This window comes from Vombatus ursinus, unplaced genomic scaffold, assembly GCF_900497805.2.
Source record: "Vombatus ursinus unplaced genomic scaffold, bare-nosed wombat genome assembly UNPS02014810.1, whole genome shotgun sequence".
Lineage (NCBI taxonomy): Eukaryota > Metazoa > Chordata > Mammalia > Diprotodontia > Vombatidae > Vombatus > Vombatus ursinus.
The window spans coordinates 24764152-24780136 of record NW_020954588.1 but is presented as its reverse complement, the minus strand read 5'-3'; the positions used below and the strand labels follow the sequence as shown (position 1 = coordinate 24780136).

At 45.4% G+C, this 15985-nt stretch overlaps 1 protein-coding gene and 1 long non-coding RNA gene across 4 annotated transcripts in view; one reads left to right on the top strand and one right to left on the bottom strand.

The window, feature by feature from the left end:
- NAALADL2 (N-acetylated alpha-linked acidic dipeptidase like 2) overlaps positions 1-15985 on the top strand; it is a 1445704-nt gene that overhangs the window by 894870 nt on the left and 534849 nt on the right. The gene's annotated exons all lie outside the window — the stretch shown is intronic.
- On the bottom strand, positions 3103-9161 carry LOC114052947. Its single transcript, XR_003570329.1, has 3 exons — positions 8754-9161; positions 3761-3925; positions 3103-3177 (listed from the first exon to the last, which is right to left on the bottom strand). It is a non-coding gene; the product is annotated as an uncharacterized LOC114052947 (long non-coding RNA).

Here is a 15985-nt window from a genome sequence, read left to right as displayed (position 1 = left end):
AGGCATTATGATTCAACATTTGGCCTCAGATGCTTAGTTTTACAAGTTAATTCATGACATTTGCAGGTTTTTCATTTTTACATTTCTTATTTTGAAAGTGAAATATTTTCAGTGGTTCCTGTTCATGTCCCAATTGCATACTTAGACATACTGTACTCAGCAAAGATCATTAACAAGAGACTTTGGATAAGAATTAGATTGGATCAAAAGCTTTGTAGTTGGATTTGTAGAGGATTTAATTGAGAATGTTAATAATGATAACAATGATAATAAACTGCCCTCTGTCCCCATGAACTCTTTTTGTATCTATTCATAACATCGATAAATTAAACATCAACCAGTGTTTGGTATGAATACAAAATCTCAGAAGCTAGGAAGGGTTTTTGTGAAGATAATAGAGTTACTTCTGTTAAAAAAAAATGGAGTAGAGCATTGCTAGAAAACTGAGTGTATGTTATGGTAATAGGTTAAAAAATGCTTGCCTTTGAATTTTATTTTTCTGAGTGTGATTTACATGCCGACTTGAAAATTTATATCCGTTTCTTTTACCTGTTTTGGGCCTGTTGTGTATTTGAAGTTACAATTTGAAAACATTTAAACTGAATCAGATTTTGGAAAAAGACTGTGTAGCAGGGAGACAACTGAGGAAAGTAATATGTTTTAATGTGAAGTTAACGCTCAAAGGAATTATAATCAGCTAGAAAGTGTATTTTGGAAGTCATTCTCCCCCCCCCCCCCCAGAGTCTGCAGCTGCATATAAGACATAATTCAAAAGAAGCTTGGAAATAATCTTTCATTTCCTCCCCACCAAATGTCACCATTGTCTGTCATGGTACTTGTAATTTTCATATTGGAAATTCAATCTTTTCATTCTTCAAGTTTCCTTTTCAAATAGAAATAATTCTAGTGGTGGTGAAAATCAAAGAGAGTACTGAGAGAATTAAGGGAAATAGTACAGCAAGTGATTAATTGCAGGAATTGAATGGACCACATTGACTCCATCTTGTGACTCTATTTTGGAGCTAGCTCAGTTCCCTTTAAACTGGCCCCATACTGATCAATCAATTATTGTTTCCATGTTCCTTTGTCCATTCTTGGGGTGAAGGAGATACCTCTTTTTATGATTTCAGGGAATTGTACATCTTTGCTCTCTCCCTCTCAATTTGGAAAGTCCTTAATCTTTCCTCCAATTAGAAATCATCCTACCTAATATTGTATCCTGGTTAATTGTTTCCCTTTAATGGATTGATTGTTTTTAATATATAAAAATCTGTCTTCCCCTGTAGTGAAGGTCCAACCCTAAGCTGATGAAGGATCTGGTCCTGATTTGTTGGGCATTTGGTACACATTGCTTAATAAATCAATATGCTCAGAAGCTCAGGTCAATTCATCTTTCACCAGTCACACTACTGCCTTGAATTTATAGAGACAAAGGGTAGCATAGTAGACACGTGATTTCATTGGTAAAGGGCATGCCCAGTGAGGAACGTCATCAACCCCTGTAAGCCAGCACCTTCTGTGAAATTTAAAACCTTAAAGTTGCCTAGATCACCGAGAGGTTAAATGACAATAAATGTAATAATAATGGTGGTAATGTGTCCGGTTCTATTGCCGGACCCCGAGCGAGCTCCTCTCGGTGGGTTCCGCTTCGGACGTCTCCGGATTCCCTCCCCGGGGGACGGCGGGCAGGGACTCAGTCAGACACTGCTTCGGGAGGCATATGTTTTATTAATTGCGGAGGAATCCCCCGAGCAAGCTGGGGCGTTGGTCTATATAGGGTCTGTCTTCTGGGTGGCCACCCCAATCCGCCCCGAGGGCGAAACCTGCCACCTGTATGGAGCAAAGAGTCTCGCCCAATCCCATCCTTACACGTACCCCGTGTAGGGAGCCGTGTCTTTCTGGGATTGGGGGCTCTCACTCCCAGGGAGGTTCCTATCCGCTCAGGCGTCTAGGGCCGACCGCCCCTAACAACTCCCCCTTTTTGTTTACGCAGGAATATATCCGCTTTTACTTGCTCTAAGACCATACGCCAAAGCCGTACCACGTAAGATAGCAAGCAGGGGAGGCATATACACATGACCAAGAGAAAGAAAACCATGCTTCCCATACTCAGTACATAATTAAGCCAATTAGACAATTCAAGCTGGTTAAACCACTCGGGGAGAATGCCATGGTCCTTTTGTATCTGCTGCTTATATTGGTCTGTCTCATTCTTTATCTGTAGTACTATATCTTCTAGGCGTCTGAGATAGTCAGACATATTGCTATGCTCATTCAAGGTCCGGATTGCCTCATCCAGCTCCCTGGATGCGTTGTGCACGGCGGCCGTCATGCACATTGGCCTGGGTAGTACATGATGGCAAGGGAGGCCCTCTAGCACGGAGTTAACCTGTATGAGGGTGGCTAAGGCTTGCACGGCCGATGTAAGGGCCGACAATTCTATGGTCACCAATTTATTAATGTCTTGTTGGGCAATCCAGGCCTTGGTTGTGAGCTGCATAAAATCCCTAAGATTATCTTCGACTAGGCCTACTCGCTTGTAGAGGGTGCTAATCTCCACTTGTTCTATCAGACTGGCCACTAGCCCAAAGAAGTCCACAGCAGTCACTTCAAAGCCCCTCTTACCCCGGTTCAGGACAGCCCGAAAGAAATCCGAGTCGGCAAAAGGCTTGTCCGTTCCTACCGGCAAGAAGGTCAGAGGGGGTGTCGTGAGCACGAACACCCGGGTCTCATTAGTTATGTTGATGGACATGAGTGTGTTGGTGAGCTTCCCCCCATTTGGGCAAGTCACGTTAAGCCCAAGGGAGGTGTTAGTTATGGTGGCATTCTCACAGAGGAGGAACATGTCCATATTTCGGACAGTTTGTGTATGAATTGTGAAGTTGTTGCAGTGTCCCTTGTGAAGGTGTTCGGTGCATGTGTATCCTTCTTTAAAGAGGCGGTCAAACCACGCTCAGTTGATCGTGGCATTATCCGCTAAAGGGGCGGAATTGTCCGTCATGTGGATGACCTCTCCGAAAGCAGCGGCGGCCTTCCACAGGTGGAGTTGCGTCTGCAGGGTGGCGTTATGCAGCACGTGTGGTACGGGGGCAGGAAAGTAGGGTCCGGGGAATCCATCCATGAAGTACACCTCAGTTTTCGATGTTGTGTTAAACTCGGGTCCCCACACCAGATGCCCTGTAGAACATACTTGCATAACATCAAACATGTTAGGAGTGGGATGACAAGGGGGTAATGGGGAGGATGGAGGGTCACTGTTCTCAAAGAGTGAGCCGGTGGCATTAAGCCAGTCCTTCCTGTTACATGGGACATCCGGCCTGGACTTATTGGACCCAGAGCAATTGCTCCCAGCAGCCTGCAGCAAGCGCTGGAAGGCTGCCGATCTATTCTTAGCTGCAATGGCCCACATATGTAAGAAATCCCCCTGACCAAGGTTGGAGTGGGGCCCGTGTGGCGTCTCTCTGATGGTCATGTTCTGTACCTGGGCACACCACGGGTCGGAGACAGCCTTGGTCAGGCATATGGGGAGATGCTTTGATTCCCAGGTAACTGTCTTATTAAGTACCCTGGCGACCACTGGGCCAAGGCTGCTATGGCCGCCCAGGACCAGGGAGCCTGATCCCGCCAACCTCAGGGGCACCGGGTCACCCACCCATGTCGCTGGTGCCGCATGGGGAAACCCTGGGATGACTGTCCAATACACATAGGGTGGTGTGGAGTTGGTGGTTCGGAGTAGGGGAATATGGGCCCCGGACGTTACCTGGAGGCTGCCAAGCAGCCCCAGGAGCAACATCAACTTATCCATTCTCCTTTTCTTTTCCGTGCGGTTCTTCCGACGCCTCCTCTTTTGACGGTGTCTCCTTCTTCGTCGGTTCGTCGGTGCACAATCTTGTGTTTTTCGTAGGTAGCCACTGGGGACCACGATCTGTTTGGATACAAATAAACCCCTTTCCCCTTATTAGGACCCTATTTGGGCCGTGCCACCGGCCTTCAGGGTCTTTCCACCAGACTGTGACCCATTCCTTTGCACCTGGAGTCTCCAGCGGAAGCGCTGGTGGACTTTCTGAGGACACGAGCAATTGTTTCATGGCAGGGGTAATGTGGTCTTCTCCTTCAATTAAAAAGTTCCTTGTAAACACTGCTTGAGCCAGTTGGGCGGCAGTGAGCCTCCCTGGCACTCCCCCTTTTTGTTTAATAAGGGTGCGTTTGAGGGACCCATTGGCCCGTTCTACGATGGCTTGCCCAGTCGGGTTGTAAGGAAGGCCCGCAATGTGCCGAATGCCAAAGCGAAGGCAAAATAATCGGAAAGCGGAGGAAGCATATGCAGGGCCATTGTCGGTTTTGATAACCTGCGGGAGGCCCTGACTGGCAAAACAGTGAAGGCAGTGAGCGATCACATGCCGGGCTGCCTCCCCAGGTTGGAGGGACGCCATTATTAATCCCGAGAAGGTGTCAACACAAACATGTATGAGGGAAGAGTGGAAATGGGTTACATCCATCTGCCAAATCTGATTGGGTGCGAGGCCCCGGGGGTTGCTGGGAGCCTGGCTGGGGGGGGGGGCCGGAAGGGGACACAGGCGCGGCATTGCTGTACTATGCGGCGTGCTTCTTCCCTGGTGATGCCATAAAGGCGAACTAGCATTTTTGCAGGTAAATGGAAAACATGATGGGCTTGTTGAGGGTCCACCTGCATAAGGAATAATGGATTAGCTTGGAGGGCAGAATCCGCGATATCATTACCAGAGAAAATGGGGCCACTGGCGGACTGATGAGACCGAACGTGGAGTACATAAAGAGGGTGTACACGGCATAATAGCAAGGCCTGAATATCCTGAAACAACTCCCTAATTGCGGAGGTAGAAACGGACAGATCTGCAAGAGCTAGGTGTTGTAATGCAAAGTAGCAATAATAACTATCAGTAACCAAGTTAAAGGGTTCTTGGGCACAGAGAGCGAGCGCCACCCGTACCGCAAAGAGTTCATTTTTCTGTGCAGAGGTGTAGGGGGTGTGGAGAACTTTGAGAAGGCGCTTATCGGGGATATAAATGGAAGCCTTATTCTTCTTTGTTGCATCAGTGAAGACATTGCACCCCAGAACGGGGTTTTGCATCACCGGGTTGGAAGGGTAGCGGAGGGGCAGCTGGACCCACCCCCTCATAGATGGGGGTAAGGTGCCCTGCGTAACCGGTAGTGAGGTGAGTAAGACAGCCCAAGGTTCGCTGTCCTGGGCGAGTTGTTGTAGCGCAGGCAGGGGCTGGGTGAGGAGCAGTTGTGGTTCTTGGCCACTAAGCACCCGTGCCAGGGAGGAGGCTTTGAGTAAGAGGAGGCCATCCGCCTCAAGGCGACTGGGTAGGCTTCCTTTTGGGCGGTCCGCATGGACCCACTGAAGTGGTCCCGTGACCTGGAATATAACGGCAGCCCGCCCCAAGGTATGGTGGTGTACCAAGGTGACATACAAGGGCAGTGTGACATCTACCCTCCTGACAGTGGCTTCCTTCACTATCTCTTGAATGTGGCGCATGGCCTCTAGGGCTTCGGGGGACCACGTGCGTGGGGAGGTGAGCTGGGAGGCCCCTTTGAGGATATTATATAACGGTCTCATGAGGTTATTGGTAATGGGGGCAGTGTTCCTGAGCCATTGAATGGCGCCAATTAGCCTTTGAAAGTCATTAAGGGTACGTACCTGGGAGGTGTCAATGTTTGGGAGCTTGCTCACCCTGTCCTCCCAGACCTCGTACCCTAAATAGTGATATGGGGGCCCAGTTTGTATCTTCTCCGGAGCAACCTTCAAACCTTGTTCGGCCAGGGCAGCAGTAAGTTGGCCCAGCAACTCTGACACCTCGGGTTTGGTAGGTGCGGCCACTAGGATATCATCCATGTAGTGGATGATCAAAGCCCCTTTGTGTCTCTTCCGGACTGGTGCCAGTATGCGCGCTACGAATATCTGGCACAGGGTGGGACTGTTGGCCATTCCTTGTGGAAGGACTTTGAATTGATATCTCTTGTGGGGTTCCTGATAATTTATGGAAGGAACACTAAAGGCGAAATGCTCACAATCATTGGGGTGCAAGGGGATGCTATAGAAGCAGTCTTTAATATCAATGACTACTAAGGGCCACCCCTTAGGCACTGCGGCTGGGGTTGGTAGTCCGGGTTGGGTGGCCCCCATGGGCTCTAAGACTGCATTTACCCTCCTCAGATCCATGAGCATTCTCCATTTCCCTGACTTCTTTTGAATGACAAAGATTGGTGAGTTCCAAGAGCTAGTGGAGGGCTCAATGTGTTGGGCTTTAAGTAGATCACTTACTATTTCTTCTAAGGCCTGTAATTTGTTCTTGGTAAGGGGCCACTGATCCACCCAAACGGGTTCAGTAGTGCGCCATGTTAGGGCGATGGGTGTCGGCCCACCAGCGGCCCTCAGGGGTTTTCCGGAGCGTCGGTGGTAATGGTGACACCCATGGCGGACAACACATCTCTTCCCCATAATGACGTGGGGATGGGGAGGCACAGGGGGCGGAATCTCCCTGACTGTCCCTCGTGACTCCATTTCAGGAATCTACGGGACTTTTTGGCTCGGGTTCCCCCCGAAACCCCTGTGAGGTTAAGTTCCTCCTCTGAAAGTTCCCAATTCCTGTCCCAATCTTCCATCGCTACGACTGAGACGTCCGCCCCGGTATCTACGAGCCCTCTTATTCTCTTTCCTTCCACCTCCACCACTATGGTGGGTCTGCCTGTAGTTATCGCTTGGGTCCAAGCTACAAAAGTGTTTCGGTATTGCGGTTCCTGCCAATTCTTATCAAGCCAGGGGAGTGAGATGGCGGTGGCAATGGGCTCTCCTTCTTTTAGGGGAATCGGGAATGCATGGGGGTTGGTAAGGGTTATAGTGGTCTGACGGGGCTCAGCACCTGAGTATGTACAATAATTTGTGGCGCTTGGGCGGTGCCTATGATTAGACGTGGCCAATCTCTAGGGGGTACTTCAGCCGATGTAGTGGTCCATGGTTCCAACTCCTTCCCTTCTCTCAAAGTCAGAACCGCCGAGGGATTTAAGAAGTGGTTCTCGGAGCCGGTCCCTCGGTTTTCCGGCTCCAGTCGCCGTTTCCCGGCCCTTGCCTGGTCCCCTTGACTAGTCCCTTAATCCTACAGTGCTTCGCTATGTGTCCCGGGCGTCCGCAAACAAAGCACTTTATACAACGTTTGTCTTTGCTACGGCACTCAGATTGAAAGTGCCCGGACTTTCCACAGCTGTAGCATTTTCCCTGCTGCTCTCCTTTTCCCCCTTTCTCCCTGGCTAACATCACCTCTGTTAAAGTCTGAATTGACGTTTGTAATGAGTCTAGAGGGGGGCCCTCATCCAGAGCCTTGTCAATTATTTCTTCCAGTGAGGGGTCAGCTGGTAGGGTCGCCAGGATGCCCTTAGAGTGGGTGAGCCCTCCCTTAACTAGCTGGATGATCAATTGTTGGGTGGCGGGCCCACCGCCAAACTTCCCCTCTGCCGTGGTCTGCACCCTGCTTATAAATTGTAAGGCGGTTTCCTGGGCCCTCTGTTTTAGTTGTTGGAGGGGGAGAGCGGTACCCTTGGCCAGTTTTCCGAGGGCGCCGAGGCCACAGCGTTGTACTCCCGCTATCACCTCCTCTGGCAACCGCAATTGTGCGTCTATAGCTGTGTACTCCCCAAACCCTGTCAGTTGATTAATGGTTTCATCAATGTTATCTGGGGCTAGCCGTTCTGCCTCAAGTTTGGCCTCACGGCGCCAGTAGGCAGCCCAGGCTGTGAAAAGAGCCGGATCTAGTATAGCCTGCATGGTCTCCTCCCAGTCACCTGGGAGCCACGCTGCTACTGTTACTGAGGAGGCGAGTAGTCGTTTGACATAGGCTGAGCCCGCGCCATGAGACTTTACAGCCTCCCTAAGGTCCTTTATAAATTTGTAAGGCAGAGGTCGACGTACTCGGACTGTCTGACCATTCTCCACTTGTACAAACACGGGGAAGGCGGAGGGAGCTTGTGTTAACAGATTTAAGTCCTCCTCATCTACTGCCTCACCTCGCTCCAAAGCGGTATGAATGGCCTGATGGAGCCGAGATCGATGAGGGCCTGAGGGGGCCCCCGGTACTGGTGGTGTCTTAGCCTGAGAGCCACAGCAGCTGCGGGCCCCGCGGCACGATTTTTCTACAGCCAGCGGCTCTTCGGTGTTACTTTCGTTTTTGAGCTCAGCCGCGGCCGGCGCGTGGGGCTTGTCTATGATCTGCAGCGCCCGCATCTCTCGCCATGGATAAATAGGGGGTCCCTCCTCCAACCCTTCTAGGCCCTCCGGGCCCGGGGGGGGTGGCCATTCCCCCTCCCCGCATAGTGAGGCCCCCGTCTGTACTTCTTGTGGCACTAGGCACGGAGGCGGTTCGGGCTTCAGAGCAGCTGCCACTGTGGCGTACAAAGTGAAATCCCGGGGTATCAAGTACTCGGGATCCACGTGGTGAAAAGAGGACATTTGGGTGCCCACTACTTGCCATTCCGTTAGACCTACCCCTGTATGGGCGATCCAAGGGGAGACTTTCAGGATCTTTTCCACCCACGCCCTGCACTCCTTTATATGTATTTTTATGCCTGAACTCTTACACAACGTAAAGATCTGACATGCTAATACTCCCGTATCCTCCGGCTTAAACTGTTTCACTACTCTGTTTCCCATGTCTACTTCTAGGTGCCCCGTAAACCTAGGGCGTCTGACTCTTCCCCTCTTAGCTAAGGGGGCTTACCTCGCTCGGCGGGGACGGAGGTCCCTGTTCGGGCGCCAGCTGTCCGGTTCTATTGCCGGACCCCGAGCGAGCTCCTCTCGGTGGGTTCCGCTTCGGACGTCTCCGGATTCCCTCCCCGGGGGACGGCGGGCAGGGACTCAGTCAGACACTGCTTCGGGAGGCATATGTTTTATTAATTGCGGAGGAATCCCCCGAGCAAGCTGGGGCGTTGGTCTATATAGGGTCTGTCTTCCGGGTGGCCACCCCAATCCGCCCCGAGGGCGAAACCTGCCACCTGTATGGAGCAAAGAGTCTCGCCCAATCCCATCCTTACACGTACCCCGTGTAGGGAGCCGTGTCTTTCTGGGATTGGGGGCTCTCACTCCCAGGGAGGTTCCTATCCGCTCAGGCGTCTAGGGCCGACCGCCCCTAACAGTAATGATAATAATGAAAATGAAACTTCCAGAGTTTCATTTGAGTTTCATATATAGCCCAGTGAGGTGGGCACTGCAGGTATCTTATCTCAGTTTTACAGGTGAAGATTTCAGAGCTCAGATTAGGTTAGGGCACCAGGTTCACACAACTGGTAGGTGTTAGATATGAGATTTAAATTCCTAGACTAGGACTCTATCCTTGATACTATAGTAGATTCTAGAAAATGGGAAGAAGAGAAGGAGAAAGAAAGTGAAAGAAGGAGAAAGTGAAGAGGGGAGAGTAAGGTCTGACAAAATCAGATTTCATCTAAAGTGCCAAAATATTCACAGCTTTTGCCTGGAAACCATTTTTTTGCCTGGAAAATCATTTGGATGTGTGTGTGTGTGTGTGGGGGGCTATGTTTCTGGGTATGACAGACTCTGTCATTACTGATTTGATAAAGCTATATATCTCCCATATCCTACAAGACCTATCCTCTGAATTCCAGAGTTTGCAGGGTCCCCAAGGGCCATCCAGTCCAACCTCTTCCTGAGTGAAAATGACCTTGACAACACCACTAGCGCTTGGTCATCCAGCCTCTGTTTGAGGACCTAAGGAGGAAGAGTTTACTGCCCCTGCCCAAAAAGGCATTTTGAGATAATAACCCTCTCAAGGGCACTTGTGGGCAACAGTGTTGTGTGTGATGATATTCAGGTTCTAGTACACTTTGTTGAATTGTCAAGGATATCTGGGACTATATATATGTGCATATACACACACACATATATTTGTACAGAAATTTGTTGTCTATTGGTGTATCAACTTTTTGAACAACTTGGAATTTTCTATAATGACATACAATTTTACCATTTTCTTTTAAAACATTCATCAATAACATCATATTTTAATTATTTGTTACATATTCATATTACCTATGAATTATCATTATTTCAGCAGGGTGAGAGGATCAGTTTGTATCATTCTCCTGGTCAAGATTATTTATGGTATATTAGCCAGCCACGTCATTTCTAATTCCTTTACTTGATTGGCCCAAAGAAGAACTGATAGACAGGAAGAATATCTTCCATCTAGTGAATGGGAAGCTTAGGAAATGGGAAATAATCTGGAGACACCCACTGTCCCCTTGTATGTCATGGGGTAACACAGATTGATCTGATCCAACTAGAGTCAGAAGCTTCATCAGAAGCCAGCTGATGAGTGAATGCTCTGTTATCCTGTATATGAGCTTATTAAACAGCCTGAGAAAATGCCTTTAGAGGGGGAGGGGTAGCTGGGGACCATACATAATATAGCTAAATAGGTGGGCTGTGTTTGAAATATATAAGTAAAATAGAGGAAGTAAAGGAAGAATTAGACTTATTTTAATTGTCCTAAGAGGGCACAACTAAGAGTATATTTTTTTTAACAATTGTTACTACACCAAGCATAAACTCTTTGGAAGGAAAGGAGTTTGATTTATAAGCTCCTGGTAGAAGAAATCAAAATCATATGGAAAGAGAATAAAGTATACACACCATCCTCATCATTACAGTCTTTTCAGGTCATCTAGTCTCATCTGTGTCACTTTATAGATGGGGAAACTGAGGAACATAAAGATGCAGTGATCTGTCCAGAAACATACAATTTGTTAATGGTGGATCCTAGTTTCAAAATTCTTTCTGCCTCAGTGCAATGCCTGACTTGAAATCAAATAATTGATTTAATTTCCTTCAGGTCATGTAGGATTGGTAATAGACTGAGAGTAAAAAAAAAAAAGACCTTAGAGACCAGTGAATTTAACCCTGACCCTCATTTTACAGTTGAGGAAACTGAGACCCAGGGAGTTTCTGTGTTTTGCCCTAGATCACACAGGTTGGAATGACAGAGGCAGGATTTGCATTAAGGCCTTCTGCTCTTTCCTCTGCTCCACAGCTACCTCATTCATTGTCATGATCATTAAGGTAAATCACCTTTCATCCAAATGGACTCATTTTTAGAGTTCTCCATCAGTATGTTTGCTGTCTGCAGCCACAGCCTTCAACTTTTAAATCAAAGAACAAAGTGCAATTTGGAATGGAATTGAATTTACTTCCCCAAATTGGGGTGTCTCATGAAATCAGAGTGTACATCTGGACTCTTTATTCCTCGAGAAGAGTTCTCATTCACTTCTGGGCAGTGTTGCCATTGACTCTTATCTGGAATGAGAAGAATTTGTAACTGGCAAAGGTTCGTGAATATTTTATGAGAATCTTCTTGGGGTGCATATATGTGTGTGTGAGATAGGCTGGCAAATGTTGACAGATGTGTAGAATATTGTAATGACTTGATGGATGTACTTGGAATGCTCAATGGGGAAGTGAAATCTGCCTCCTGGCCTTCACTGAACACCCTCCAGTATTCTGATTTTAGTCAAAAGTTAACAGAACCAGAGCATAAAAGAAATAGCATTGCATTAATAAGTTGAAAATTAGAGGGGGTTTTTGGAACTTTGAGACATGAAAAAGCCCTTAAGAAATGTTAGGGATTTTTTGGGGGGGGAATGCAAGAAGGATCAGTGATCTCATTTTTATTTTTGTATAACAAGTTGTTGATGTATCTAAATAAAATACACTTTAATGAGTAGATGCCTAGGCAAAGTCATTTTTCTCAGGTAGGGAGCCAATATAATTGCCATGGTCTTAGTGTTGTGAAGCTTTAAAATCATGGGGGTGTTTGACAAAAAGGCACAGCTGGGGGAGGAGAGATGAGCATCCTAGAATAAATACAGCAAAAAGTGGGGATACCATGCTCTGAACATTATTAAAAAGTACTAATTAAAGTTGTTCACAGGAGTGAGCCTTACAAACATGGAAAATCATCTTCCCTGGGCATTGGTAGCTCTTTGGACTATTATGTTCAGTTTGGGTTACCAGATTTTGAGAAGGATGGGAGGAAGTTAAAGAACAGATATAAAAGCGATTACAAAAGATGGTCCATGAAGAACAGGAAAGGTTAAAGAATTGGAAGTTATTCAACACAGATAAATAATTATGTCTTCAAATCCAAATAAAGTTTTCCTAATATTCAGAAAAGACCTACTAGTCAACATCTTTTTTGGAGCTAATAACTGAAAGATGTGGTCTTTCATAGAAACAAAGGATATGAAAGTCTGACATGAAGGACCTCAGAACATTACAAAGACACTGGGTTACTACCTTTGGAAATCCAACGTCTAGGCTCAACTTCCATCAGCTGTTTGCACTTGGGAGCTCATGGAGTCATAGGAATAGAGCTGTTATAGAACTTAGAGACTATTGAGTCCAACTCTATATTTCACAGATGGAGAAACTGAGACCTATAGAGAGAGATGACTTGCTCATGGTTTTATAGAGCTGAAGTTTAACCTCTAGAGCTCTGACTTCAGAACCAGTGCCCTTCCCACTGGGCTACACTGGCGTAAAGATAAAGGACTTTGTCTTTTACCATTGGTCCAGTCATACACAAGCTATTCTTTCTCCTTTCTTGGCTAACTTTTACTAAATCTACCCTGAGTTTAAAATTAAAAGGGAAAAATGAGTCAAAATTAAATTAAGTTAAAATTAAATTAATGGAATAAAATTAGTTGAATTAAAATTAAAATGAGTGAAAATTAAAGTTTTTAAATTGAAAGAGAAAAATGATTAAGTAAATCCAGGAGTCCACAACCCACAGAGGATGTCTTTGTAACACTAGAAGGGTAGGGATATACCTAAGTAAACAGCTACCATCTTGGATGGCAAGCATAGTCTTCCCTGAATGAAGAGACTGAAAAGGATGTCCTCACTTCAACCTTCAGTCCTGAAATTCTAAAGGAAAACATGACCAATGTTGTATAGTTTGTGGCAGAGTGTTGCAGGGTCTTGCTTCAGGAAATCAATTATTTAAAATATAAGTGTTGTATTTACTTCCTTTAATCTTCATTTTTTCAGAAGTGACTATTATTTCCTGAGAAAGGGATTCTCTGATCATTGAAAGGAGAATTTGTTCTTGCCAATGTGAGTGTTTCTACTTTTTCCTTTTTCCTTTCCTAATTCATTATCTTTCTTCCATCCTCTTAAATCTTGATGTCTCCCAAATCGGTGTCATCAGGAGAGGCAGCATGTAGTAATGGGAAGAACACTGGATTTGGGGAAGAGGAACTAGGTCCAAGTCCTGGCTGTGTCATTTAGAAGCTATGTGACCTTAGATGAGTCATTGAACCCTCTGGGCTTCAGTTTTAGTAGATGCAAAAGGAAGGGGTTGAACTACATGGCCTCTAAGGTCCCTTCCAGATCAAATTTGTGATTCTGAGGAAGCTAGATAGTGCAGCGATCAGAGTCAGGAAGTCAGGAATCAGGAAGACCTGAGTTCAAATCAGGTGACTAGCTGACTATGTGACCCTGAGCAAGGCAACTGACCTCTTTCTGATTCAGCTTTCTCATATATAAAAAAGGAGATAATTATAACAATTAATTCTTAGGGTTGTTGTGAGAATCAAATAAGTTAACATTTGTAAAATACTTAGCTCAATGCCTGGCACATAGTAGGCACTTAGTAAATTCTTTCTTTCTTTCTTTCTTTCTTTCTTTCTTTCTTTCTTTCTTTCTTTCTTTCTTTCTTTCTTTCTTTCTCTCTCTCTCTCTCTCTCTCTCTCTCTCTCTCTCTCTCTCTCTCTCTCTCTCTTTCTTTCTTCTTTCCTGAAAGTAAAGAAAATTGTTTGTATAGTATTCAGATAAAAAAAAATCTCATTATGTTTGTGATTAAATTTCCTGACAATGAATCCTTACCATGAGAGGCATGCCTTTTTCCTGTAAGTTGTGTTTTCCATTGTTGGAGCATAGGGAATTTGCATTTCTGAAGGTTATAATCTTCTAGAGCAGTCAAGCTCTCATTGATGTCAATCCTAGACAGACTGTTAAGTATGTGACTGTCGTACCTTACTGTTACTCTCCCTATGGTCTGTGGAGAAAACCTCTTTATGAGAAAACTTTCTCTCTGTCTCTCTCTCTCTCTCTGTCATCTCTCTCTCTCTCTTTCTCTCTCTTTTTCTCCTCCCTCCCTTCCTCCTCTCCTTTTCTGTTTGAAGTCAATCTTAACTTTCCCCATACTGAAAACTGATCATGGTGCATTCTGTAGTTGCAGTCAGTTATCTCTGATGGTTTTTACGATGAAGGCTGTCCATGGGTAACTGATCCAACAAGCTCTTTTCTGTGCAGACTCCTCTTCCCTAGGCTTTGGGAAGCATCGGTGGCACTTAATCCCTATCTTGACCTTGCCTTGCCCTGCTCTTGTTCTTCATACATACAAGACTTTGAATGTCAGCAGGTTTGAAATGTGCTTTCAGATTTCCAAGGCTCAAGGAATCTTTAGGACAGAGCCAAGATTAATTAGCTTAGTGGACCTGATGACTGTAGACCTTGATTTCTGTTAATAGCTGTGTTTATCATCTTAATGTCAAATTTGCTTCCAGCCATTTAGTTGATCACATAAATATATGATGTATCGAGCCTGCTCCTTTTGACATCAGATAAATTTGGAGAGTTGCAGAGGCTTTATTGGGTTTTGCTGGGACCTGCAATATGTTAGCTTGGATATGAACCTCTCTCCCTACAAAACAGATTTTTAGTTTTAAAGATGCATGACATACATAGAGGGATGTTGTAAATCACAAATTACACATCTAATTTTATATTTCAGATGAGATTGTTCCTTTGGTAATTGCATGTTGTCATAAAACTGTGCCTTATTTGGGATGTTTACCAGCCCTCTCACAACCCCTGAAATGCACATTAGTTATTTGCTTGGATTAAAACTAGAAACCTGTGGTTTGTTTCACTCTGTATGTGCTTTGCCATGCTGAAAAACAGATTCCGGGATTGCAGAATCTCAGAGTTTTAGGAGGGGATTCTAAGGTCACATAAGCCATGCCTGAACAAGATTCTCCTCTCCACCATACCTGAGCAGAGATCATCCAGTCTTTACCTGAAGATTTCCATACAGGTGGGACAAACTACCTCTTGAGGCCCATTCCATTGCAGGATAGTTCTCAATCTTAGGATTTTTAGCCAATGTCAAATTACTTAAATTTGACACTTCACAATTTTCTCAGTACTCTTGTTCTCTCTTCTGGGTCCAGGCAGGGAAAATCTAATCTCATTTGCACATTCAGCTTTTAAAATACTCAAATTTAGCTATCTTGTCACTGCTAACTCTCTCAATCAACAAGCATTTATCAACCATCTACTTTGTATCAAGCATTTTTCTAGGTCCCAGAATACAAAGACAACAGTGAAACAGTTCCTGCCTTCAAAGAGCTTACATTCTATCAAGACTAAACATTCCCATTTCCTTTACTGATCCTCAGAGGTATTCAAAACCCTCTTCTGAATGTCCTAGAATTTTGCTGTATTTCTTCTTAAATGTAGTGCTTAGCAATCCTTCAGATGCGATCTGAACATTAGGGCAAGGCTGGGGGGGGGGACTGTCACCTCTCTAGGTCCTGGACACACTGCTTATTTCAGGATACCCTAATTCTCTCTGTTGACTGCTATTTCTCATTGTTGATGCCTGTGCACTTTGTAACCAGGACACATCCAGGCAAAGGAAAGTGTAGCAGAAGTGGGTGTTGTAGCAGTAATCTATACAGTAATCACAACTGAATGATGGAAAAGAAGATGAGAAATAAGAATTGCAAAAGGAGTGGCATTTGACTTAAATTTTATATCTGATCTCTGGAGTATCCATTTTCATAGGTCTGTGAATTTTCAACCAAGTGAAATCATATGGTTTAATGTTGCATTTCTTTAATGCTTTGCTTTTTCATTCATTTGTTTATTCATCTA